General features: G+C 40.0%; 1 pseudogene; it reads left to right on the forward strand.

The window, feature by feature from the left end:
- The first annotated feature begins 18,972 nt into the window (after nt 1-18,972).
- LOC139720373 (dual oxidase 2-like) overlaps nt 18,973-26,050 on the forward strand; it is a 48,981-nt pseudogene continuing 41,903 nt past the window's right edge.

A 26,050-nucleotide genomic window follows, 5' to 3' on the forward strand; every position in this document is an offset into this window, starting at 1 on the left:
CACTAAGAGATGCAAGTAGAGCGAGCAATCAGTCAAGTAGAGATGTCTATGAGACTCTAGCTCGAAACCTCAAGACATTGAATCACTTAGGTGCCTTGCCTGGCGGGATAAACATCTGCAGACTAAATGACGGTTGTGGTATTGCAGAAACCCTAGCTGCGCATGCTGCCAAATTAGTAGAGCAGATAAGCCGAAAAATTGTGCAAAATTTGACTGAAGCATGAAACTTTCACCAGTGTTAGTACATGTTATAAGATTCATTTTAAGATCGGGAGGTAAGTCTGAATTGACCTCTGATTACCTCCAAAGGTCAATGACCTCAAAATTTGATAAACATTGATATTTTGCGTCATTAATTAATGTTAAATATGGTAATGATGTACTAAAGACTCATTTTTCTTACAGTGGAATTGTCTTCATGTTCCATAGAACCCTGACAGGTTTACTTTTGACCTCTGATGACCTGCAGAGTTAAATGACCTCAAAATATCAGAATATTGATATTTTGTCATTGATTAATGATAAACACGGCAATGATGTACTAAAACCTTTTTTTAACAGTGGAATTGCCTCAATGTTCCGCAGATCCTTGACAGGTTTTTAGCTTTGACCTCTAATGACTCCAGAGGTCAATCACCTCAAATTATCAGAATTTTGATATTTGGTGCAATTGGCTGATGATAAACATGATAACGATGTCCTAAACATTCATTTGTGTTACAACTGAATCGTTTTCCTATTCCTCAGATCAAGAGAAATTATTTACACGTCTCTGCCTTTGACCGCTGAGGACTGTGACAGGTCAATGACCTCAAAATATCAAAATATTGAAATTTGATGTATGTTCAATGGTTAACTGTATACCTGGTGTGCTATTATGCATTATGCTATTAGCATTTATGCTACAAGAAGTGTCTTCTCATCCCACAGAACATTGGCCATTACGGTACCCTATGTATATCCAACTTTGACCTCCAAGGACAATGTGAGGTCAGACTTTTAGAATATCAAAATTTGTGTAGGACTGCAAATATTGATGTTTGGCTTCATTGGTTTAATCCTGAATGTTTAATCATGTACAAATCACGCCTTGACGTTATAATCAAAGTATATGTATGCATATTCCACAGAGCATTGGTTCATAGTAACAGGTCTCAGGAATGTGAGCGGTCAATTACTTCAGAAATGAAGCTTACGTGTCTTCATCAGTGATGGCAGTGACCTCAAATATAATATTTATGTTAGGGTTAGTTATGCAGACTAGCTTGCATGAAATTATGTGCAACATTATCCAATTTGCACTGGACAAAATTTGTACGCTTAAACATGGAAGGTGGGGAGAGGAGTACCATATTTTGGGTTGATGCTTAATGGTTTGTAAAAAGGCATATGGCAAACTAAGTCCCTTGAACTGGATGAAAGGATGACAGATGCTAACTAGAAAACAACAGGCCCACCTCATCAGGTGTACGTCACAAGCCAAACAACCCGAGTCGTACAGCACATGAGTTACGCAGCCCACGAGTCATACATCCCGTGACCTAAACACTAGACGAACAAGGTCAATGAGCTCGACATCAAATATAATAGGCCCAAAAGCTGAGCGGTCCGCGAACTCGACACTCGACGAAAACAAGGCCCACGAGATTAATATATGTATTACATCAGAAAGCTTTATCTATTCAGTGTAGGTCTTGTGGACCTCCCCCTCCCCCCATGTGTCGGACCCTTATGGGCCTGGTTTGCCTATACTATAAGCAGGGCTCGACACTAACGGTGACCCGGTGGCCCGGGGCCACTAAAAACGCACATCGGGCCACCAAAATTTCAGAAATGAAGATTTTGGTGGCCTGATCGGGCCACCAAAAAATGTCGGATGTTTGCCTTTGGGCCACCAAAAATAAAAGTTAGTGTGGAGCCCTGCTATAAGTGTCAAGCTCATGGGCAATGCTACCTAGTTTCGAGCTGGCGGGCCTGTGTCGGTCAGTGTCAAGCTCGTGGGCTTCATGGTTCCGATGAATAACTCATGGTCCTGGAGCATATAAGTGACGTCATGGACCATTTGGAAAGCGACATACTGTGAGGCATAACATGCATTCCACATGAAGCAACCCTGTGTCTTGCAACTTGCTATTGTCATCCAATTGAGTTTGGGTCATTACGTCAGGCAATTTTGGGCCTTTTTTTAATGACCTCTTTAGGTACCCTCAATTCAAAATAGGAGTGGAACTAGTATTTACTCTAATTGTCTTCTTTATGCTCGATACTCCTTAACACTTGGGCCTGGCCAAGAGTTGTGCCCCCATGCCCAAATATTGGTTGTTTCCAATATGCCGCCATCCGGTTTGCATCCAATGTGTGAATCAGGGTACGCTGACAGCGGGTAATATCACCTGCATGATCCGGTTAAGACTCTCTGCCAGCAAGTGATGATTCAGTGTAACCTGCTGAAATTGGTCTAGATCTATACCCTTGATCTCTTTCAAGACAGGGCAGCATCTGCGTCTTCAGTGAAGCACGCGATCGGCACACAGGATCTCCTCCACGACTTAACTGGATAGACATCCTGAGGTCAGCCCAGCGTTCTTATAGGTGCACAGCCACTGAATGCGATCAGTCATCAGAGTCTTGCAGTGGCAATATCTAAACAGTTTGGGTGAAGGCAACCTTGTCTCTATGATGAGTGCATTGCACATAGAGTACAGGATGCACGAGATGATATAAGAAAGCTTCTTTTTGATTCGCGGGATAGGCTACAATCCTTTCTCAGGTAGAGGTTCTGAATTATCGGGTCGTGCTCAGTCTGCACACAGTGAGCTGAACACCATATCAAGTATGTGTGTATAATGATTGTGTGTAATGATATGGGAAAAATGCATGGAAAATCAAAATACATGTTTATGTATTTTACGTGGAATCAGTTCCTGTCTGTTGTCTTGGCAGAAATGCACCAATCTTGCGATGCTGTTGTTTATTATTTTCCCTCTCCATCACGGGTACATATGGAACGTGTTGATCAAAGTTTTTGTGATGTCGGAAAATGCGAGGCTGTATTGCACGTGGCCTTCAATTTGTTTTTCACATTATATTGGCATGTGTAACAGACTGTAACTCACCAAGATGCCTCTTGAAATGTTTTGAAAAAAGTTCTGCCTGATTTCACATGAGCGGATGATTATCAGTTGTCTTTCTGCTATCATCTTGTGTGAAACAAAGTATTGTTTCTATTCAAAAGATAGCGTGCCAATTAATCTGCACTTATTGTTGGTGCTCTATAGGCCCTATAAGACAATCAAACCCACCTTCAGCCTAGACATTCGTAGGCGTTGTGGTGTAGAGGGGGATCTGAACATCTCTCATGAAGCGAGACTTTTCTTTTGTTTTCTTTTCCCCACTAACAAATAAGTTTAGCAGGAAACATAGAAGCATTCGCACATACTGTTTACATTTCCCATCACATGCTTTTAAATCGGAATTTTCATGTAATTTACACATTTTCCTGGAAAAGAATTACCAAGAACTTTTCAACACAACACATGTTCAAAAGAAACCATTTGGTTCATATATAATTTACTCTACGGAGTGATTCATAGGGGCCTACTTATCACCGTCCACGTACTCGAACAGTTTTCGCTAAAGATACAAGTATGTTTACAAGACTGCAAACATTAGAATGATTTGCCCCTTAACAAATCAGACTACATCTCTTGAAATGTCTTCAAACGTAAATTAAAGTAATTCCTCTTAAATGATTACTCTCTTATCTATATATATATATATATATATATATATATATATATGTATACATATAATACACATACTGTCCTACTTTAGTGGGGGGGGGGGGGGTTCCACAAATTGCTCAAATCCGATTTAGTGATATTTTCCTGGAAAAAAAATATGGCTTAGAAATCAATCCTGTGAGATATGTCATTGGAATCGCCAGCGCAATATTATTTTGTTCATTTATAAGAAATAAATCGCATTTGTCACTTGCTGCCTTTTGCCAGGGTGAGGCGGTACAGGTTTGACAGATCTGCGAGAGCATTATACAGTGCAATTAATATTTCTTCACCGGGGACATGGTGATGTGCACTTTACAATTTCATGTTCAATTCTCCTAAAGAGTACACCTTAAGTGGGGCGGCGGAATTGTGTGTGTGTGTGTGTGTGTGTGTGTGTGTGTGTGTGTGTTTTAAGTGTGGGGGTGGGGTAGGGCTCCGGGGCAGCGTTTTTGGCAAGGGTCAATGGTCGATTTTTTAATTATGCTTTTTCCGTTTTCAGTATGCACCAGACCAGATTAATAAATAGGACCATCCAATGCTCTCTATAGAACATCATCATGTTTACCATTAATCATGATGTCAAACATCAATATTCTGATAATTTGAGGTCATTTAACTGTCGAGGTCATCAGAGGTCAAAGGTGGAACTGCATGTGCTCTTTGGAATATATGAAGACAACGTCATTATTGTGTAAGTTCCCTAAAACTCCTTACTACTTTCTCCAAGCCGGCGACCAATTATTGTACAGAGGCGGATAGATATTGGATTGGTCTGTCACCTTCTCTCTGTACTGGTCGGGGGTTAAATACTCACATAGACACCAATCATCACCAAAATTCCAAAAGTAGAAGAAACTAAATATTGTTCCACAACACCAAATGCAAAATGCGTTAGAATGATAAAATTTACATGGATAACACCAATGCTACTAACGGCATATTTATTCCAACGACCTGCCTTCCTGTAGGTCTGAAACAAAAAAAAAAATTCTTCACAAACAAGTTTCTTTCCTCTCAACTTAGTTCAGCATTCCACTCATCACTTAGGAACGTCTTTACGGCTTTTGAGACCATTTCATATACCGTCTTATTCTATGGGAAATGGAGGGATTTAGTAGGGAGAAATGATGCTAGTAGGTGTGGTCACTTATCTCGACATCGGTACGGTCGACGAATGAGGTCCTCGTCTGCATGTCATTGTCGATCTCGTCAGTGTGGCTGGGCCGTCCGTTGAGTGGTATGCTGTCGCGCTCTCATTAGACTCTTCGTCACCATCACTGTCCACTTTGTATCAGTCTGACAGGGCGCTTCAACATCTCCGATGACACCAGTTGACTATTTGGAGTTTGTAATTGCACTCCAAATTGGCGTAAACCAAAGTTTTGTCTTATCGTGACGCACAGTTTCTCCTCATGTGCTGCTGCTCGCGGATTCAGTTACGACAGTCAGATCCTCATCACATTCACAGCGTCGATAAAGATTAGTTGATTGACTTGGAGAGGGCATGATGTACCAAGGAAGGGGAACTCCTGTCTTTATCTCTGTGGTCTCCAACTATTCTCAAAGTTCCTCAAAGTTCCAAAATGCTCTGCAGCCTTTGCTTCACTATATAGTGTGAAGCCACTCCCATTGTGCTTGCCACTATAACTGATTTCTCGGCTCAGACATGGTTTTTTTATAACTAATTTTACTAACAAACTTCCTTTCTCTAAAGCATGTCATTGGCTCAATCTTATATTGGGGCGTGGTGTTCACTAGAAATTAATTTCTTATTGGTCAAAATGTTCAATTTGCTCCTCCTATTCGTTTCTGTGAGAATTCAATTTGTAATGATTCATCTCAATTTCTGATTAATTCGCCACTGTCTGTTAGTTTCTTCATTCACTTCTTCTCTGTAACCACTGGTAAAGACTTTATTGTTTCTTGTATATCAAAATGACAAACCAAATGGATAGTGTGTCCTTATAACAACCAACGTCATCGTTGTTCTGGGTCGTTGTCCCTGAATTTGTCTTTGGAGTTCCTGTTTGACCCACTTCACTAAACAATAAATGCTAGAATAGAGGAATACATTCTGGTAGGAGGGCCACCTTCCAGCTCAGAGGGTCATTTATGTTTGGGGATCAGAGGGCAAAAACACGTCATCACGTTATGTCCCGTAATTTGGCGCGGGGCTTTGGGGATGGAGAGTGCTGACCACTAGCGGGGAAAGTAGCCAATGTCAAACTCATAAATTCCTTTCACCATAGAATTTTCTTGGAAGAGGGGGGTTTGAAAAAAAGGGAACAGCTGGAAGGAAGATACTAGTAAACGGTTTTAAAAACTCCTAGAAGAGGAGAATACTTAGCATATTGGTGTCACAGGGTGTCTAGGAAAACGACTGCAGTGATCTGTTTTCTTTTACTCTCTATCCTATTCTATTCTATTCTATTCTATTCTATTTTATCCTTTATTATAAACATGTGCTAGTAGCCATCTGGGCTACAATTGTGTTTGTTTTGTACATTCTTTAAAGATCACCAGAGGTCAAAGGTAGAGCCCTGTCTGTGCTCTTCGGAATATGAAGACAATTCTTTTGTAAAACAGATATGCTTGTTTTGTACATCTTAACCATGTTTGTCATTAATTAATGCCACCACAGATCAATATTATGATATTTTGAGGTCATTGACCTCTAAAGGTCTCCAGAGGTCAGAGGTAGAAACCTGTCTTTGCTCTTTGGAATATGAAGACAGTTTCATTGTAAAACAGATAGCTTGTTTTGCACATCTTAATCATGTTTATCATTACCTAATAACATCACAGATCACTATAATGGTATTTTGAGGTCATTGACCTCTAAAGGTCATCAGAGGTCAAAGGTAGAAACCTGTCAATGCCCTGTGGAATCAGAAGAATTGTAGTACAAATGAATATTTAGTGCAGCGTAACCAACGTCTAGGCCTATCTTTCACAAATGCCTTCAAACATAAATATTCTGATATTTGAAGTTCATTGACCTCTGAGGTCATCAGAGGTCAAATCAGACTTACCTCCCAATCTTAAGATGAATCTCATGGTATGTACTAACACTGGTGAAAGTTTCATGCTTTAGTCAAATTTTGCACAATTCTCATGATTTTGAGGGCTTAACCGCTCTACTAAATGGCACAAAACCTGTTATGTGCGGTGTAGCAGTTCACGTGTGGGCAGGGCGAAATCAAGGGCAAAGAAGCGAAGTGCACACCTCAAACTTGATGAAACTTACTCGCCTGTCAAGAAAAGACTTAGAACAAGTTTCGCATCTCCATCCATTGAACAGAGTAACGCTAGCACATGTTTCTTTTGTGATAGAATTATCAGTTATGACCAAACAGTTTGCAATGCAGCAACATTCAATCTAGATTCCAATGTTCGAATGATGGCGACAGAACTGAGAGATGCAAAACTCCTGGCTAAATTGTCAGTACGTGATATGACGGCATCAGGTGCTGATGTATATCACAAGAAGTGCCTGACTGCTCTCCACACCAGATACAGATCGTTTGTAAGAAAAAAAGAGGGAGCCAGTTCAAGTGAAACCATGCAACCAGAATCAGTAGCATTGGCCGAACTGATATCCAACTTGGAAGAAATGAAGTGTAAGGATGATAGTTACACTCTGATCAAGTTATCCGATCTTACCAAGCTTTACAACGAACGTCTGATACAACTAGGAGGCAATATTTCAAAGAAGATCAATTCAACTCACCTTATGAACAAGCTTCTCAGACAGCTGCCACAACTTGAGGCACATAAAAGCAATCTTGAAGTGGTGCTGACATTCAAAGAGGATATTGGTGAGGCTCTACTGAATGCTTGTAGACAACGCTCAGATGACGACGCAGTCATTCTCATGAGAGCTGCGCAGATTGTGCGCAAAGATATTTTGCAAAGGCAATATCATTTCAATGGATCCCTAGTTGAGGAATCATACAACAACGCCCCACCATCATTGACAGCGTTGATGCAAATGATCCTTGCTGGAACAAGTATACAGAAACAGACGGCGATGAACAGAAGCTTGAGCGTCCCTGTACAATCCTTGACCCAACTTGTAACGTTCAACACCGTAAAAAGAGGGAGGGCGGAGACTGCCGCAGGAGGCTTACGTCACAACTTGGAGCGTGAAACATCACTGCCCCTTTACCTGGGTCTCCTCATTCATAGCAAAACAAGAAAACGGGATCTCGTTGACGTTCTTTTTCAACGTGGTTTGTCTGTTTCCTACGAACGCATACTGCAAGTATCCACAGATGAGGCCAACAGAGTTATCGAGATATACCGACAGGACGGGGTGGTGTGTCCGACTGCATTGCGAACTGGGTTGTTCACAACAGGAAACCTAGACAACATAGATCACAACCCATCATCAGTATCAGCACGAAGTTCATTTCATGGAACCGCGATATCACTGACGCAACATGTGTCACAGGACAATCGAGGTACCATTCGAAATCATGAGAATGTTGCTGAGAGTGAGAAGAAAACGCGTCCCAAAGCCATAACCGCCTTGCCTGAATCTTATTGTGATGCCCCTCCTGCAGCATTTCCATCTCATCTTCCTATTCCAAGGAAACCCAAGACTCCGCCCACTCCAAGTGTGTCCATTGGACTACAGGACAAAGAAAAAGAGTGGCTTTCGTTTGTACAAAGTCTGCTGGAGATGAAAGCTCATGAGCGTGAAGAGAATATCTCCTGGTCAGCGTACATGGCACATCTACAGGATGAAGCTCCTCGGCCACCTGCAATTACTGGGTTGTTACCTCTTTTTCGAGAGAGTGCTCACACACTAACAATGGTGAAACATGGCATGAACCTAATCAAGCAGGCAACCGAATTAGTTAACCCAAGACAAGTTCCGGTTCTGACAGTTGATCAACCCATCTATGCTAGAAGATCCAGTGGACATGGCCAAGCATGTATGGTGAAGACAAATTTGTGGTGATGCTTGGAGGACATCATGTGGAGATGGCTTTGCTAAAGGTGATCGGCGACTTCCTCGATGGGAGTGGTTGGACTAGTGTAATGACCAGTGCAGGTGTATCAACAGAAGGAAGAGCTGAGAGTCTTCAGAAAGGTTCGCAAACATCGCGGCCACAATGGGCACACCAAGTCACCGCGGCATCACTGTACGCTTTGCAGCGAAAAGCATATAATGACTACCAAACGACATGTGCAACTGAGAATTTGCGAACATTTGATCTTTGGAGCCAGAAGATGGCTAGAGAGTATCCCCAGTTTTGTTACTGGAACAAAGTCCTGCAGTTGGAGTGTCTTCTTTTGGCATTCATTAGATCACAACGGGAAGCAAACTACTTGCTGTATGTGGAGACCCTCACGGCAATTATCCCATGGATGTTTGCCATGGATCACTTCCATTACGCCAGATGGTTAACAGTTCATGTAACGGACCTTCAGGAACTTCCCAACAATGCCGAGGACGTCTACCATGCATTCGTCGAGGGGAATTTCGTAACTCAGAAGTCATCACACAAGTTCTCCTGTCTGGCACACGATCAGATACACGAACAACAGAACTCCATAGTGAAAGGTGATGGTGGAATCATTGGGATCACCGAAAATGAAGCAGCTCTTCGCCGGTGGATGGTGGCTGGCTCAGAAATAGCAAGAATAGTCAGTGAATTTGAGGACCAGCTTCAGACTCAGAAGGAAACTGATGTCCGCCACCACGAACAATTGCCTAGTTTCCAGAAATCGTTTGCATCAGACCTCAGCAATGCAATCGATTCGTTCGAGAAACTAGGAAAACCTTTCAAAGAAGAGAGTAAGGACCTGTATGTGCTTGACAACAAGGTCATCATGCCTGATGAGGTGATTGCCGCAATGCGATCCGTTGAGGAAACTGACAAAGCACAATTTGCGGAATTTGTTGAGAAGAGAATCCAAGACCCATCTGTCGATTTCTATGAGAACATCAGAAAGAACAATCTTGCACTGTTTAAATCAAAGACAAAGAAATCACCTAGAAAGTCTCAGACAAACATCGCAAACGTGAAAAGTAATGTTGAGCTGTTCTCTCGCATGTACATTTCATGCCAAGCTAGGGATGGTGATCTTGACGCTTTCTTTGAACACGAGTGTCATGGTTGGCCCCCGGCACTGGCTGAAAATATCAGCACAATGCGCCCGGCAACCAGAAAAGCTGATCTTGTACCATGTCTGGAAGCCTTAGCACCACGACCTCATGATACACCCAAGACAGAAGTTTTCATTGTCGATGGGGCTGCCTTAGTACATCAGTTAGATCCCAAGAAGGTCAACAGTGTGGTGAATACATTTGGTGACTACGCAAGGAAGCAGTTCCTTCCATACATTGCTCGAAAATTAAACGAGAAAACAGTGAAGCGTGTCGACGTGGTGTGGGACACCTATAGAACGGACAGTCTCAAAGGTGGTACCAGGCTTCGTCGTAGAACTGGCACACCTCTCCATCTAACTGAACAGACATCCGTGCCACAAAACTGGGGCAGCTTCCTTCTTCTAGATTCGAACAAAAAGTCATTGTTCAGTTTCCTTGCAGCTGCTCTGCAAATGATGATGGTTCCAGACGGAAAGACACTACTTACAACACATGAAGACGAGGTTAAATCAAAGCCCACTTCTGATGTTTGTCAAATTCAACCATGTACACACGAAGAAGCTGATTCGAGAATGCTGCTCCATGCTTGGCATGCATATCTGAAGGGCTACCGAAGTATCACCATTCAAGCAACTGACACGGATGTGGTTGTGTTGGCTATCGCAATGGCGAGCAAAATGGAAGGTTGTGCAATGTGGTTGGCATTTGGTCATGGTAAGAACTTTAGGCACATTGCTGCTCACACTATTTCGACTCACATTAGTCCTGAACGCTCATGGGGGCTTCTCTTCCTGCACGCTGTTTCCGGATGCGATACTGTTTCTGCTCTCTCTGGCATTGGCAAAAAGAAAGTGTGGGACACATGGAATTCCGTGCCAAACTTGACGGAGGTCTTCAGTCGTCTCTCAAATGCACCAGCAGAAGTGACAAACAATGACATGGACAACATAGAGAGGTTGTTCGTTGTCCTGTACAGTAGAACCTCCCCTCTTAAGAAAGTGAACGAGGCTCGCAAACAACTGTTTACTCAGGGAAGCCGAAAACTGGAGAATATTCCACCTACAAGGGAGGCTCTTCGTCAACATGTGAAAAGGGCAGTTTTCCAGGCTGGTCACGTATGGGGACAGTCCCAAGTTGCAAACCCAGAGCTGCCTTCGCCTGCAGATTGGGGATGGGCGAAAAATGACGATGATGTCTGGCATCCATTCTGGACAGTAATGCCAGAAGCGTCAAAAGGGTGCCGAGAGCTGGTCAAGTGCAAGTGTAAAAAACGGTGTGCTGGAAATTGCAGATGTTCCGCAGCCAATCTACCATGCACAGAACTATGTGTCTGCTCAGGACAATGCTTTCGTGATGAGCTGTAGAAGATGAGATCGAGAAGGAGTTCCTTGTTCTCATTTGAAAATGTGACTGAAGAAGATATTGTGACAGCTGTTAAAAGTATGCCAATGAAAACTTACTCATATGGAATGGACACTATACCAATAACATTGGTAAAACCTGATATGCGTATAATTCCAAAACCACTTCGGAATATATGTAATCTTTCATGCATTTGTGGTTGCATTCGAGAACAATGAGAGGTCTCAAAAGTTATGCCAGTGTATAAAAGTGGCAGTCAAAGTGAGATGGGTAATTAAGAACCCATATCTATTTAATCTGTTATTACAAAGGTAATTGAAAAACTCAACTTTAAGCAGTTGTGTGATTATTTGAATAGAAATTATATCATAAACCCAAATCAATCAGGCTTCAGACATGTCCATTCCACTATGACTACTTTCCTTATTGTGTCAAAGAAGAAATGCTCCATAACTTAGATAAGGATGAAATGGTTGGAATGGTCTCCACTGACCTCATAAAGACATACGAAATTTTGTGAAGAATTCATATTATGTAAGACAAGAACAGAAGTTGGGAAAAGAACTCTTTCTATTCAAGGAGGCCAGAGTTGGAATCGGTTAGCTTATGATTTGAAATGTAGGCTCTCTCTGTCCAGTTTCAAACGAGCTCTTGAAATATCTCTTCTGCAGCCTAAGCAACTGCTCAGGATTGTTAGCTTATGATTTGAAATGTAGGCTCTCTCTGTCCAGTTTCAAACGAGCTCTTGAAATATCTCTTCTGCAGCCTAAGCAACTGCTCAGGATTTTTTTTCTCTCTTTTAGGACAATGCTTTCGAGATGAGCAGTAGAAGATGAGATTGAAAGGGAGTTCCTTGTTCTCATTTGAAAATGTGACTGAAGAAGATATTGTGACAGCTGTTAAAAGTATGCCAATGAAAAACTCATATGGAATGGACACTATACCAATAACATTGGTAAAACCTGATATGCGTATAATTCCAAAACCACTTCGGAATATATGTAATCTTTCATGCATTTGTGATTGCATTCGAGAACAATGAGAGGTCTCAAAAGTTATGCCAGTGTATAAAAGTGGCAGTCAAAGTGAGATGGGTAATTAAGAACCCATATCTATTTAATCTGTTATTACAAAGGTAATTGAAAAACTCAACTTTAAGCAGTTGTATGACTATTTGAATAGAAATTATATCATAAATCCAAATCAATCAGGCTTCAGACATGTCCATTCCACTATGACTACTTTCCTTATTGTGTCAAAGAAGAAATGCTCCATAACTTATATAAGGATGAAATGGTTGGAATGGTCTCCATTGACCTCATAAAGGCATACGAAATTTTGTGAAGAATTCATATTATGTAAGACAAGAACAGAAGTTGGGAAAAGAACTCTTTCTATTCGAGGAGGCCAGTGTTGGAATCGGTTAGCTTATGATTTGAAATGTAGGCTCTCTCTGTCCAGTTTCAAACGAGCTCTTGAAATATCTCTTCTGCAGCCTAAGCAACTGCTCAGGATGTTTTTTTTTCTCTCTTTTAGGACAATGCTTTCGAGATGAGCAGTAGAAGATGAGATTGAAAGGGAGTTCCTTGTTCTCATTTGAAAATGTGACTGAAGAAGATATTGTGACAGCTGTTAAAAGTATGCCAATGAAAAACTCATATGGAATGGACACTATACCAATAACATTGGTAAAACCTGATATGCGTATAATTCCAAAACCACTTCGGAATATATGTAATCTTTCATGCATTTGTGCTTGCATTCGAGAACAATGAGAGGTCTCAAAAGTTATGCCAGTGTATAAAAGTGGCAGTCAAAGTGAGATGGGTAATTAAGAACCCATATCTATTTAATCTGTTATTACAAAGGTAATTGAAAAACTCAACTTTAAGCAGTTGTATGATTATTTGAATAGAAATTATATCATAAATCCAAATCAATCAGGCTTCAGACATGTCCATTCCACTATGACTACTTTCCTTATTGTGTCAAAGAAGAAATGCTCCATAACTTATATAAGGATGAAATGGTTGGAATGGTCTCCATTGACCTCATAAAGGCATACGAAATTTTGTGAAGAATTCATATTATGTAAGACAAGAACAGAAGTTGGGAAAAGAACTCTTTCTATTCGAGGAGGCCAGTGTTGGAATCGGTTAGCTTATGATTTGAAATGTAGGCTCTCTCTGTCCAGTTTCAAACGAGCTCTTGAAATATCTCTTCTGCAGCCTAAGCAACTGCTCAGGATTTTTTTCTCTCTTTTAGGACAATGCTTTCGAGATGAGCAGTAGAAGATGAGATTGAAAGGGAGTTCCTTGTTCTCATTTGAAAATGTGACTGAAGAAGATATTGTGACAGCTGTTAAAAGTATGCCAATGAAAAACTCATATGGAATGGACACTATACCAATAACATTGGTAAAACCTGATATGCGTATAATTCCAAAACCACTTCGGAATATATGTAATCTTTCATGCATTTGTGATTGCATTCGAGAACAATGAGAGGTCTCAAAAGTTATGCCAGTGTATAAAAGTGGCAGTCAAAGTGAGATGGGTAATTAAGAACCCATATCTATTTAATCTGTTATTACAAAGGTAATTGAAAAACTCAACTTTAAGCAGTTGTATGACTATTTGAATAGAAATTATATCATAAATCCAAATCAATCAGGCTTCAGACATGTCCATTCCACTATGACTACTTTCCTTATTGTGTCAAAGAAGAAATGCTCCATAACTTATATAAGGATGAAATGGTTGGAATGGTCTCCATTGACCTCATAAAGGCATACGAAATTTTGTGAAGAATTCATATTATGTAAGACAAGAACAGAAGTTGGGAAAAGAACTCTTTCTATTCGAGGAGGCCAGTGTTGGAATCGGTTAGCTTATGATTTGAAATGTAGGCTCTCTCTGTCCAGTTTCAAACGAGCTCTTGAAATATCTCTTCTGCAGCCTAAGCAACTGCTCAGGATGTTTTTTTTTTTCTCTCTTTTAGGACAATGCTTTCGAGATGAGCAGTAGAAGATGAGATTGAAAAGGAGTTCCTTGTTCTCATTTGAAAATGTGACTGAAGAAGATATTGTGACAGCTGTTAAAAGTATGCCAATGAAAAACTCATATGGAATGGACACTATACCAATAACATTGGTAAAACCTGATGTGCGTATAATTCCAAAACCACTTCGGAATATATGTAATCTTTCATGCATTTGTGATTGCATTCGAGAACAATGAGAGGTCTCAAAAGTTATGCCAGTGTATAAAAGTGGCAGTCAAAGTGAGATGGGTAATTAAGAACCCATATCTATTTAATCTGTTATTACAAAGGTAATTGAACTTTAACCAGTTGTATATGATTATTTGAATAGCAATTATATCACAAACCCAAATCAATCAGGCTTCAGACATGTCCATTCCACTATGGCAACTTTCCTTATTGTGTCAAAGAAGAAATGCTCCATAACTTAGATAAGAGTGAAATGGTTGGAATGATCTCCATTGACCTCATAAAGGCATTCGAAACTTTGTGAAGAATTTATATGATATAAGGCAAGAACAAAGGTTGGGAAAAGAACTCTTTCTATTCGAGGAGGCCAGTGTTGGAATCGGTTAACTTATGATTTGAAATGTAGGCTCTCTCTGTCCAGCTTCAAACAAGCTCTTGACATATCCCTTCTGTAGTCAAAGCAACTGCTCAGGATTTTTTCTCTCTTTTTTTCTCTTTCTGTCTCTATTTGATATTGTCGAAATATTATGTTACTGTAGCTTTTTGTTCTATTTTCGTTTTTTTCTTTTGCTCTACTTTTTAAAAATGTTTCGTTGTTTTTGTTGTTACCTGACACTTGTCACTTTCTTTATTACTATTTATGTAGTTTGTATCTATTTCTGCTATTTTTATGTTGCTCAGATATACTCGGATTTGCAGAAGAACAGCTTTGCTGAAGCAAATTGCCGTAATTAAAATAAAATAAACTGAAACTGATGCCGAAACTGAAACGTATGGCTGCACAACTGTTGATTATATGGCCTACACAATGCATAAGAAACGTGTGCAGCAATGCTGCAACAAAATTTCCCTCTATATGCCATTTGGCACTCAAGATAGGGGATTTCATGATTTTCGTCTGGGCGGCCATATTGAAATTCAAGATGGCGGCCATGCAGCTTGCCGGACATTTTCAATTTATCCATTATTCAATCCAACATGTTAACATACTTTTGTGTGCTAAATGCCAATGGCTCTTCATTTACAACTCGATCAAGATAGGGATTTTCAACACTTTGTCTGGGCGGCCATATTGGAATTCAAAATGGCGGCCATGCAGCTTGTCTGGCATGACAAATTTGTCTTTTATTTACTTTTTTATGTTCACATACCTTGGTGCACCAAATTTAAGCTCCGTTTGTCATTTAGAACTCAAACTAGGGCTTTTCAACGTTTCTTCTTGGCGGCCATCTTGGAATTCAAAATGGCGGCCGTGTGGTTTGTTAGACATCAAATATCAATCCATTATTGAACTGAGAATGTCGAAATACCCCTGTGTAGCAAATACCAGTGCTACAGGTCACGTGGAACCAAAGATATAGGGATTTCGTCGTTTCGTCATGGCGGCCATATTGGAATTCAAAATGGCGGCCGACCCAGTGGTCAGATCTCTTGGATCCGGCAATTTTTGAAATCAGCGCCCCAAAATACCCCTATATGCAAAATTTCATACTTTCCGCCGGATGTGAGCATTTCGACCAATTTTTGTTACATATCTGCCCCACTATTAAGCATAATTTTGAAACAAAAGTAAATCCCATCCAAGATTATGTGCAAAGATGTAAACCTAAGCTGTATGTCGTGAAAATATTTCAAACTGTACTCTCACTACAAAGCTGATTTTATCATCTTTCCGATCACTTCCGACAAGTGAAACTAATATGGTATAATTTTCGAGTATAGTTCTTTATTCATTAATATGTTAGATTAGTGTAAAGTCATGTAAAAACGAGTAATTTTGATTTTCATTTCATCAATTTTTGTACAATTTTTATTCGCACATCCCCGTGCCTGTACTATTAATGTGCCGTTTGTTTTCTAAGAAGGGACGGCGAAAAGCAATTACCATCATAAAGACATATCTTCCTTTGAGAGTGACGAGTCATGATGCAATGCCACATGAATCAATTGTCTTCCTATCTCTGAGGCAGCTCCAGTTTAGCACATACTTCAATTTTTTCTTAGTGGCGGCATGAAACATGGGATCAAAGGGAATGAGACTGTTGTTACTCCATATCTCGAACCTCCTTGTTACTAGTAAATATTATGCACGCCAAAGCCGCAAAAGTACGGGTAATGGGCAAATCGGTAGCTAGGGAACTACAGTTTTGCTACAAAAACCAATAGAATTTCATTTAAATGAAAATCAACAGTCTGATTTACCAATCTCTGTTACCAAGCCGCCTTTCAATGTATTCTCCATCATCAAACCGAGCGACAGCTATCTGCACCGTGGACGAGGCAAAACTGCAGGAATTTTGTCACAAACATTTGCATATTCAGAATCTGAACTCGAAAAGTCAACCCAGAGCTCTTTCACGCTACTATCCGATAAATCTCTCATGTTTGGGAAAGGGTTATTCAAAGAAATATAGTTGTGTTTAACTGTTATCCACTGTAGATGAACGACAAAAGCTAATAGAATCTGTATACAACATCGTGCAAATAGAGCTGAGTATAGCGTCTGCTCGAACTCGCATCATTCTTGAGATGACGTCTCAGGACGTACGCGCGCCGTTCGCGTGATTTGACAGCATTTTAAGGGGCGTTCCCAGAGCTGTAGCTTCTCTCAAAATAGCACTTTCATTCGTCAGAATCATCAAAAAGTAGTCGTAAATGCGAAATCAGCACATAACATTACATAAAATTGGCCTAGACATGAAAATTAGTCTGATTTGGGCTTCAGGGCCCCATGGCCAATTTTATGTAATGTTATGTGCTGATTTCGCATTTACGACGAAGGAAGTGGGCGCTGCATACCAAGCTTGAGCTGCTGGGTCCATCCCAGTCGGCCTTCGTCAGCTTAACTATTGTTGTCTAAATTTTCCGTAAATTTGGATCTTATGGAAAAGGAGTGAAGACTCACCCCATCCTTTGCCGTGTTACTACACTCTGCAACGATGCATCGTCTAGACATGGTTTACAAGGTGCAGCTAAGATCTCCTAAAACAATATTTTTCTTGCAATCAAACGTTTGACAACCCAACGTCTTGCGAGCAATCAACACACGACAGCAGCGGGGTACGCGCACGGGTAAGGCCGGGTATACGCGGTACGGGTGCCTCGAACATTGGCTAAATGTTGTCAGCTGACGTCTGCTAAGAAAGCTTCATTCTTGAGATGACGTATGCGGTCACGTGATTCGCGTTTGTCGAAAGTTGACTTTTTTTAGGGGCGGGGCTTAGGAACTTGAAAATGTGCAATATCAGGGTGGCAAAAGTGGTTTCTCTCTCACATTGGTGCTTTCTACAAACAACTGGTGAAAGAATATCAAAGAATAAACACATCTTAGCCCTCTCAGAGCTCAAAATTGTGGATTTCAGGGCCCCTTTAAGGCGTTGGGATATGCTTGCTGTGTGTGGTGTGGTGTCTGACACCACACCTCTCACTCCCCTCCCCTCATCAGGGTACATCTAAGGCTTCAACCCCCCACCCCCCTCCCCCCTTCGGTGGTGTGGGGGGGGGGGAGGGAGGGCCCGTTTTAACAAATTGAGATCAGCATAAAGATAGTATTTGCCAAGTTTTGTGAAAATCGGTCATAGATTTTTCAAGAAGATGCTGACTATGCAGGAAAATTGCCCTCCTACCCTCACCCCCCCCCCATAAGGGCACCTTTGGATCCGCCATAATCAAACATGAAATCTCAGTCATTAATGTCTTCATATAGCCCTAAATAGGCTCTATCTTTTTTGGGTTCGACTAAGGAGATTAAAAGTTCAAGACCTTAGATAGGCCCTACTCTGAATAAGCCTCAGCGCCCACTCCTCCCCCCCCCCCCCCACCCGCCGAAAAAAAAAGATGGCGCTCATTTTAACAAATTAAGATTATATTACCATAAAAATGCCTCATAGATTTTTAAGAGGATGTTAAAAGTGTAGAAAGTCCCCTTCCTCCTCATCAATTCCCCCTCCCGATTAGGGCCCCCTGGATCCGCTATAATCAAACAAGAAAAATTCAGTATTTAATGTCTTCTCAGCACTAACTTAGCTTTATCTTTTGTGGTTCGACTAAGAAGATAAAAATTCCAGACCTTATACTCTATGGCTTCAGCTCCCCCCCCCCCCCCCCTTCGCCGTGGGGGGGGGGGTCTTTTTAAGAAGTTAAGATCATATCACCATTAAGATACTATTCGCCAAATTTGGTGAAAATCCGTCAGAGACTTTTCAAGAGGATGCTGAAAATGTAGAAAGTTCCCTTCCTTTCCCTCCGCCTCCCGCCCCCCCCCCCCCATGCATACAGGGCGCCCCTGGATCCGCCATGATTAAACATGAATTTTCAGTCATTAATGTTTTCATAGCACTAACTTAGATCTATCTTTTTCGGTTCGACTAAGAAGATAAAAATTCCAGAGTTTAGTTACTCTAAGGCTTCAACTCCTCCTCCTTCCCCCCCCCCCCCCAGCAAGGTGACTTATTCAAACAAATTAAGATAAAGATGTCATCTGCCAAGTGTGGTGAAAATCCGTTTTGGAGTTTACAAGAAAATGTTAACGGTATAAGGTTCATGAGCAGTTTTGTTAGAAATCGAGATTATATACACTGTATTCTAAAGGCCTACATACCATCGGTACGTTATACCTTTGAAGTACATGATTTTTACATTTCCCGGCAGCGTTTTTTACAATTCCCGGCAAAAACTGAACATTTTTCCAAATCCCGTTGATGTAATTTTCGAGATTTTTACATTTCCCGGCGAGATGTTTTACAAATCCCGGCGTTTTTACAAATCCCGGCAAGACGTTTTTTGCAAATCCCGGCGTTTTTACAAATCCCGGCTCCACAGGGTCACATAAGATGTGTTATGTATTGGTAATTGACATACAACATACGAACGGCAGCTTCTTAATAATAAGTTCCACCAATGCAAATGTTTGCAGTGTTATGAAAACAAATAAAAATGCAAAGCAAATACAAGTACAAATACAAATACAAATACTAATAAAAATACAAATACTAATACAAATACAAATACAAATACAAATACAAATACTAAACTTTACATGTAACTCCAAAGCGGTTGATTTAGTTCTAGGATAATGATCTGAAGTTTAACGTGATACGTCCTCGTCCCTCGTATTGTACACTGCCTGAGTGAAAGATGATATTATTCCAAGTGCCATCATGGACCAACTTAAAAATTTCTCCTCCTCCTCCTCCTTCTCCTTCTTTTATGGCATCTTCACCTTTTTTCTCTCTCTCTTTTTTTTTTTTTGCTTCCGTGTAAAGCGACTTGAGCATTTATTCGGAATAGAAAATGGCACTATAGAAATTGTTGCATGTATGTATGTATGTATATATGTATGGTCCAACTTTGTCTAAATGAAGCTTGTTGTCTTTCTAACTAAGATTTATCTAAATTATGTTACCACCTATATGCCACCAAATAGTCATAGATTCATCTTGATGGTGATGTATTCATATTCTGGCAGGTTTTGGTGACGTGTGCACAGGAGACCGGAAGTTGGAACCGCACGATTCCAGCGGTTGGTACAACAACAGAGCAGACCCACTGCTGGGTAGCTATGGTAAGAGATCGACGTCTTGTCTGCGTGTCCTTGCACTCACCCATATTTCTTTTTGTCCGAAGAGGCACTACACCCTTCACGTGTAGTCGACTGTGATAAAAGTATGAAGCAATCATAATTCAACAGTTCACATATTATTCATTCGGACACACAAGAAAAGAGAGTTATGGAATCTTTATAAATAAAATGTAGTATCTATAAAGCACGTCGAGGGTAAAATTGGTAACACTCACATCTCACAACGCCCTGACTGTTTCTTTATGGCAATAATCTTGTCGAAAAACATTACTTCTGAATTAGCGGTAGATGAAGAAACTCGCCCTTTAAAATGCAAAGTCAGTATTGCTATAATATAAGATATACGAGATTCGCTGACAAACAAACAAACAAAGAAACAAATTAAATCATGCATGTCACTTTTGTTTTCTTTTGAAGAACCGCCATGAAAAAGTATATCATAGAAATGTATGGGGATTGTTCGATTTTTGACTATTCTAAACACAAAATATTCCTTGGATTGGATGTTTTTGGTCACTCTCCATAAGTCTATCAAACATAATTATCACCATTCAACAAATACAGTCAAGCTTAAAGGCTCATTGTGACGCGTGTTTCCTGCACTTGCACCAACACTCACAGCGCTCACCTCACCTTTTTATACCAAAATATAGGTTTTCCCGGCCAATTTCGCACTTTTGTCAGTCCATTTGATAAAAGGTTCATTCAATTTAGCGAAAATCCTCGTCACTGCACATTCTGTCATTCAAAATTGCAAGTTGGTCGTTCAATTTAGCATTTCGATCAATGAAATTTGCACATGTGCCATTCGAATTCGTAAAACGAGAATTCAATTTGGCACGTGCTCTTCAGTCATTCAAATTCGCCAACACTGGCCGAAAGGGGTAATTCAGTCATTCAATTTCGCGTATGGGCAGTCAAATTCCTAACATGTTCATTCAAATTAACGTCATGTTATTTCTTTTTTGAAAAGGTGATAACATTAAGACTTTTTGTTTCATCCACTCACTGTTAAGCAGTAAAAGTAATTTTTACCATACATAACTCGGGTTTGTTGTTCTGTAGCGCCCCTTTTCTTTCATATATGTCATTTTAGGCCTACATGTACCAATACTACAGATTAAGTTCATCTTCTTACAGTCATAACAGCACAAGTTAGATACAGACGTATTTCTCAAGAAGACAGAAAAAGAATTATAGAAACATTTGATGATCATAACCTTGATTTCCAAGAACTGGCCGACACACTCGGAATAAAGCACTCAACGGCCAGATAAGTTGTGGCCACATGATGCACTAAATCTTCAGACTGGAAGAATCACTAGGCACATTGAAGAAAAAAAAAAGTGTTGCCAAAATCTCTCAAATAAGTACGAAAATATGAAATGTAATGACGCTTGCAAAACAGTAACTGTGTTGACAAAAAAGAAGAAGAAAGAACCAAAGCATAAACATGCGTGCTAAATTGACTGCAAAAGATGTTAAATTGGATGCGCAAAAATGAATTTGAATGAACGAGTGCGGCATGTCCGTGATCACGTGACTATATCATTCTAAATTGAATGAACGAATAACGAAATGGTGCTAGTTTTACGAATTTCAATTGAAAAAGTGTTAATTAGAATGACGCTAAAGGTAATTTGAATGCTCCAAAATGAATTTGAATGAAGAGATCATAAAATTGAACTACCGAACATGTCATCTACGCTAAATTTTGCTAAATTGAATGCAGCAATTAGGAATTGGACTGACAAAAGTGCGAAATTGGCCGGGAAAACCTATAATATATTGTTATCATATAGCACTGCCAACTAGCGTATAACTTTGTTGCTGTTGTTGTTGTTGTTGTTGTTGTTGTTGTGTGTGTGTGTGTGGGGGGGGGGGTTTCGGGGGGGGGGTAGCTATGTACAAGCAACAAACATTTTTTACGTTTTATTCTTCTTCTTTTTAGGCTGTCGTATCTTCAAGCTGTATGCCTACGACTGCCTTCTGCACTCCAATCCCACTGTACATTCTATCACAATTTAGTCGGATCACTGTATTGTGCTTTTATCCGGAATAGCTCTACATTAACGTTTGTTGTTGTTTCTTTTTTTTTTTGAATTCCGTGCTCGATTAGAAGCTGTAATGTGATCAGAAAGTTTTGATTGTTAACGAATCCTAATTTGGAAATGATTTATAAAACGGTAATAACTGATAAATCAACTGATTGATTCATTGGTGCCGTCAAGCTTGCATCGTTTCATTTTGTGTTGTGGACAACTGTGCTTTATTGCACTGCGTTTAATAGTCAAGATGTTAACAACAGCCTAAACTAAGCTGTTTTCAATATGTTAAGAAGTAGTATCACTGCGGGAGCTACTTCGTTGTAGTTTATTACTTTGTTTTCACTCAGGATATAAACTTGTGTAGAGCTCTTTTTTCCACGGTGGAGATGAATGATGGGCAACAATGTGAAAAAAATAAACAATTAGTGAATCTACCACTATTGGGCAATGCTTGAAAAATAATGTTCACATTTGTTTTTCTTTCTGAAAGCTGCCATTTACATCATCTTCAATTCTAACAAAGACATATTAATATATTATTCCTTTTTGATTACAAAAAAAAAGAATCTCTTCTTCTCCGTCGCTTGCCGGTGGGGTACACAGACGGGACTTACGCGCCGGCGGGACCTGACCGGCCGAACCCGCTGGACATAAGCGAGAGAGTTTTCAAGGGGGAATCCGGTAAACCATCTTACCAGAGGAAGACTGCTCTTCTGGCTTTTCTAGGTGAACAAATTAATCGTCTTAATCTCTTTTTTTAAGTAGGTAAATTAATCAGTCAGTGGCTATTATCAATTCTCTACTATTTGTTATAGGGTTTTTTTTCTAAGAAACGGGAAATGAGAATCTGATTTTCAACTTCTTTTGTCAGATATCTGTTTATTTCCCCTCTTCCGTTTCTGAAAAGTTATATCTGCAAATACGCACACACGCACAAACTTATGTGCATATATGTATATATATATATATATATATATATATATATATATATATATACATAAATATCTATTCTATGTGAATGCATATGTATTTGTATATATACATATATATACATATATAGTGAAAACTTTGAGCAAAGAAAATGGGTTTTCGAATCCCGATGAAAACCCATTTTCTTTGCTCAAAGTTTTCACTGTTTATTATTTGTTTCTGGTCAGTTTTCCCTTCTTTGTTTCAAAATACATATATATACACACACATATATATATATATATAGATCTATTCTATGTGAATGTATATATATATATATATATATATATATATATGATGAGCTTTCAACAAAAAGGCGCTAAATCCATTGAAAAATGATGGATTTAGAGCCTTTTGGAAGCAAGCTCTTCATATTAAGAAAAGGGAATAAAGACATGTATGCATACATACACACTCTGTACGAGTTTGAATGTAAATAAAACCACTGTTTAATCTCTTGTAAGATTGCATTGTGCATACTGTTTGCAAATTTATGTAGTGCACCTTTTTTGCCCACAAAATATGACATGATTTGAGCAGTCATAAAATCGAATTTGTGAATTCGACAAACGTCTACTCTATCACACTCGTTAGTTGGTGAGTCTTGGCAATGCCATTAATGAACTGATAGTAATGATTGTATAATGATAATAATAGTGAACAATATTGATATGAACATTGTTGCCAATGGTAACCTCAGTGCTGCTGCTATAAGTTTAATGAGCTTTACCGAATTTTGCATACAAAAAAGGAGTTTATGTCTGCCGTTTCCCTAGGGATGCGCAAACTGATCTTGGATGTACATAATAGTATAGTTCTTTTCTCGAATCCTCTTTGTTCTCTGCTCTCTCAGCCCAGCATGTTTTCAATGAGATCGTAGACGCCAGTCAAATCACATGTCCCCTGGAGTGGATGAACATTGACATTCCCGAGAATCTTCGAGATTATTACGACGGCGCGACACAGATTCCCTATCGTCGTACTCGCTATGATTTCGATACGGGACATTCATCCAACAGGCCACGGGAACAGGTCAGTAGGGCGGAGCGCGGCGCCAACCCTAGCATTGTTACGGCAATAATAGACATGAGTCTTATCTCAATACGATTTATAAACATATGATCATCGGTCTTCTTCTGATAAGCCATCAGAATGACTAGATATCTATCATCATAAATAATGTACCTGACCACTTTCGCTCACACATCAAAATACTTTACATGGCGAAAAAATCTCGTACCTATTCTTAGTAAGTTGCAATTGCGCAGACTTTCTTTTCCTGATTTATTTTAGCCATTTTATATCTACATCTGTTTAATATATTAGCCTACCATGGTTTTGAAAAAGAATAAGGTAACATGAATACGCAGATGTTTAGTGGGAAATTGTTGCTAATATTATACAAGAAACAAAGATATGCAAATTTGGTACATAGATGTTTAAAAGAAAAATGTTCTTCTGTTGATACAAGATGAACGCAGCGTCGCCTTGGTTGGACGGCACGGCGATATATGGACCGAACCGGGTGTGGGAGAACCAGCTGAGGTCGTTCCAGGGCGGTCGACTCAAGTCCCAGGTAATCGACGACCAGGAGTTCCCAGCGTTCAACTATGTCGGACTACCGCTGACGAACCCAGCTCCGGCCAGCGAGCACAAGATTTACGACGCCGAGCGTCTCTTTCGTAAGTTATACGTTATCATTCGTAACTAAAAAGATTCGTGCTACCCGATTGGTCTACTCTTCGTCAGAACGAGGCGTCCGCATTTGTTCATATTCATTGTTCCTTGTGTCATGTTCGGTAAAACTGAGTCATATACGCCGGTGAATTTCTACCGACAGATTTTTGCGCAGGGTACATGACTTCTCATCTTATTATTTCTCTGCACCAGTTTAAACCAAAAAGAGATGAATCACACGTGCATTTCATGAATCGGTGGGTGGGTACAGTCATCAACTTTAGAAATATTCTGAAACCCACGCGGCTACACTTATGGCGATTAAACCGTTCCAAAATGATCAAAGTCATGCATCCCATTCTCACCCATTCGCTCAAGCCTGTACATAAGATGTGAACCACTGCTTTCGCTATCGAAAAATTTTGATTAAATGCTGAAATGAATCATAAACAATAATTGACTGAGAGCTATTATGTGATGATATTGTGTATTTTGGCTGCAACGTAGTACCATTTTATAAAACAATAATGAGGCTAAGTACTTGGTCGGGATTTGAATAGTCCAAAACACAGGAGGCTTCGCCTCGTGTGTTTCTGACTATTCCAAAATAACTATTTGGGTGTTAATTCTTGCTATCATGTTGTATGATAGCGCAAGAAAAATACTAGCGCAAGAAAAATATTAGCTAGGGCAAATGTATTTGTATGGAAATTAATAATGAAGCGAAGAAGCTTTTCATAGGGAGGATATTTTCACAGCTACTTAACTTCGTTATATTCAAGCCTTGGCTTGGACCTAAACCCTTTGGCGTCCGTGAGCACGTTGTGAATGGCTTGACCTCGAATAAAAGAGACAAGAAACAGAACACTGAAAGATAATGGGTCAAATATTATACTAGTGCATGTTGTATGAAGCAATTCACCTGTCAGGAGCACTGGATTTTCTGTTTCGTAGTGCTCGGAAATCCTCACAGCAACGAGAACCCCGCTCTTCTATCCTTGGGAATCATCTTCTTCAGATGGCATAACTTTTGGGCCGACCGCGTGGCGGCGTGCTCATCGAATCAATCCGACCAGGAAATTTTCAGTCAAGCAAAGAAGTGGGTCATAGCTACCTACCAGGTACGTCACAATGACTTCTACAAATTGAAAAAAAAAGTCTGTCGTTTGTTGATTTCTCGTACTGTGATTTTGCACCTCGTCTTGCGTGTTTTTTTTTTTTAATCGATTGTTTGTTAAGTCAAGGTGTGCCGGTTTCCTAAAGTACTACTTTATAT

Source organism: Diadema antillarum, unplaced genomic scaffold (assembly GCF_040938485.1).
Source record: "Diadema antillarum isolate AM-2024a unplaced genomic scaffold, OU_Dant_1.0 scf00000127, whole genome shotgun sequence".
Taxonomy (NCBI): domain Eukaryota; kingdom Metazoa; phylum Echinodermata; class Echinoidea; order Diadematoida; family Diadematidae; genus Diadema; species Diadema antillarum.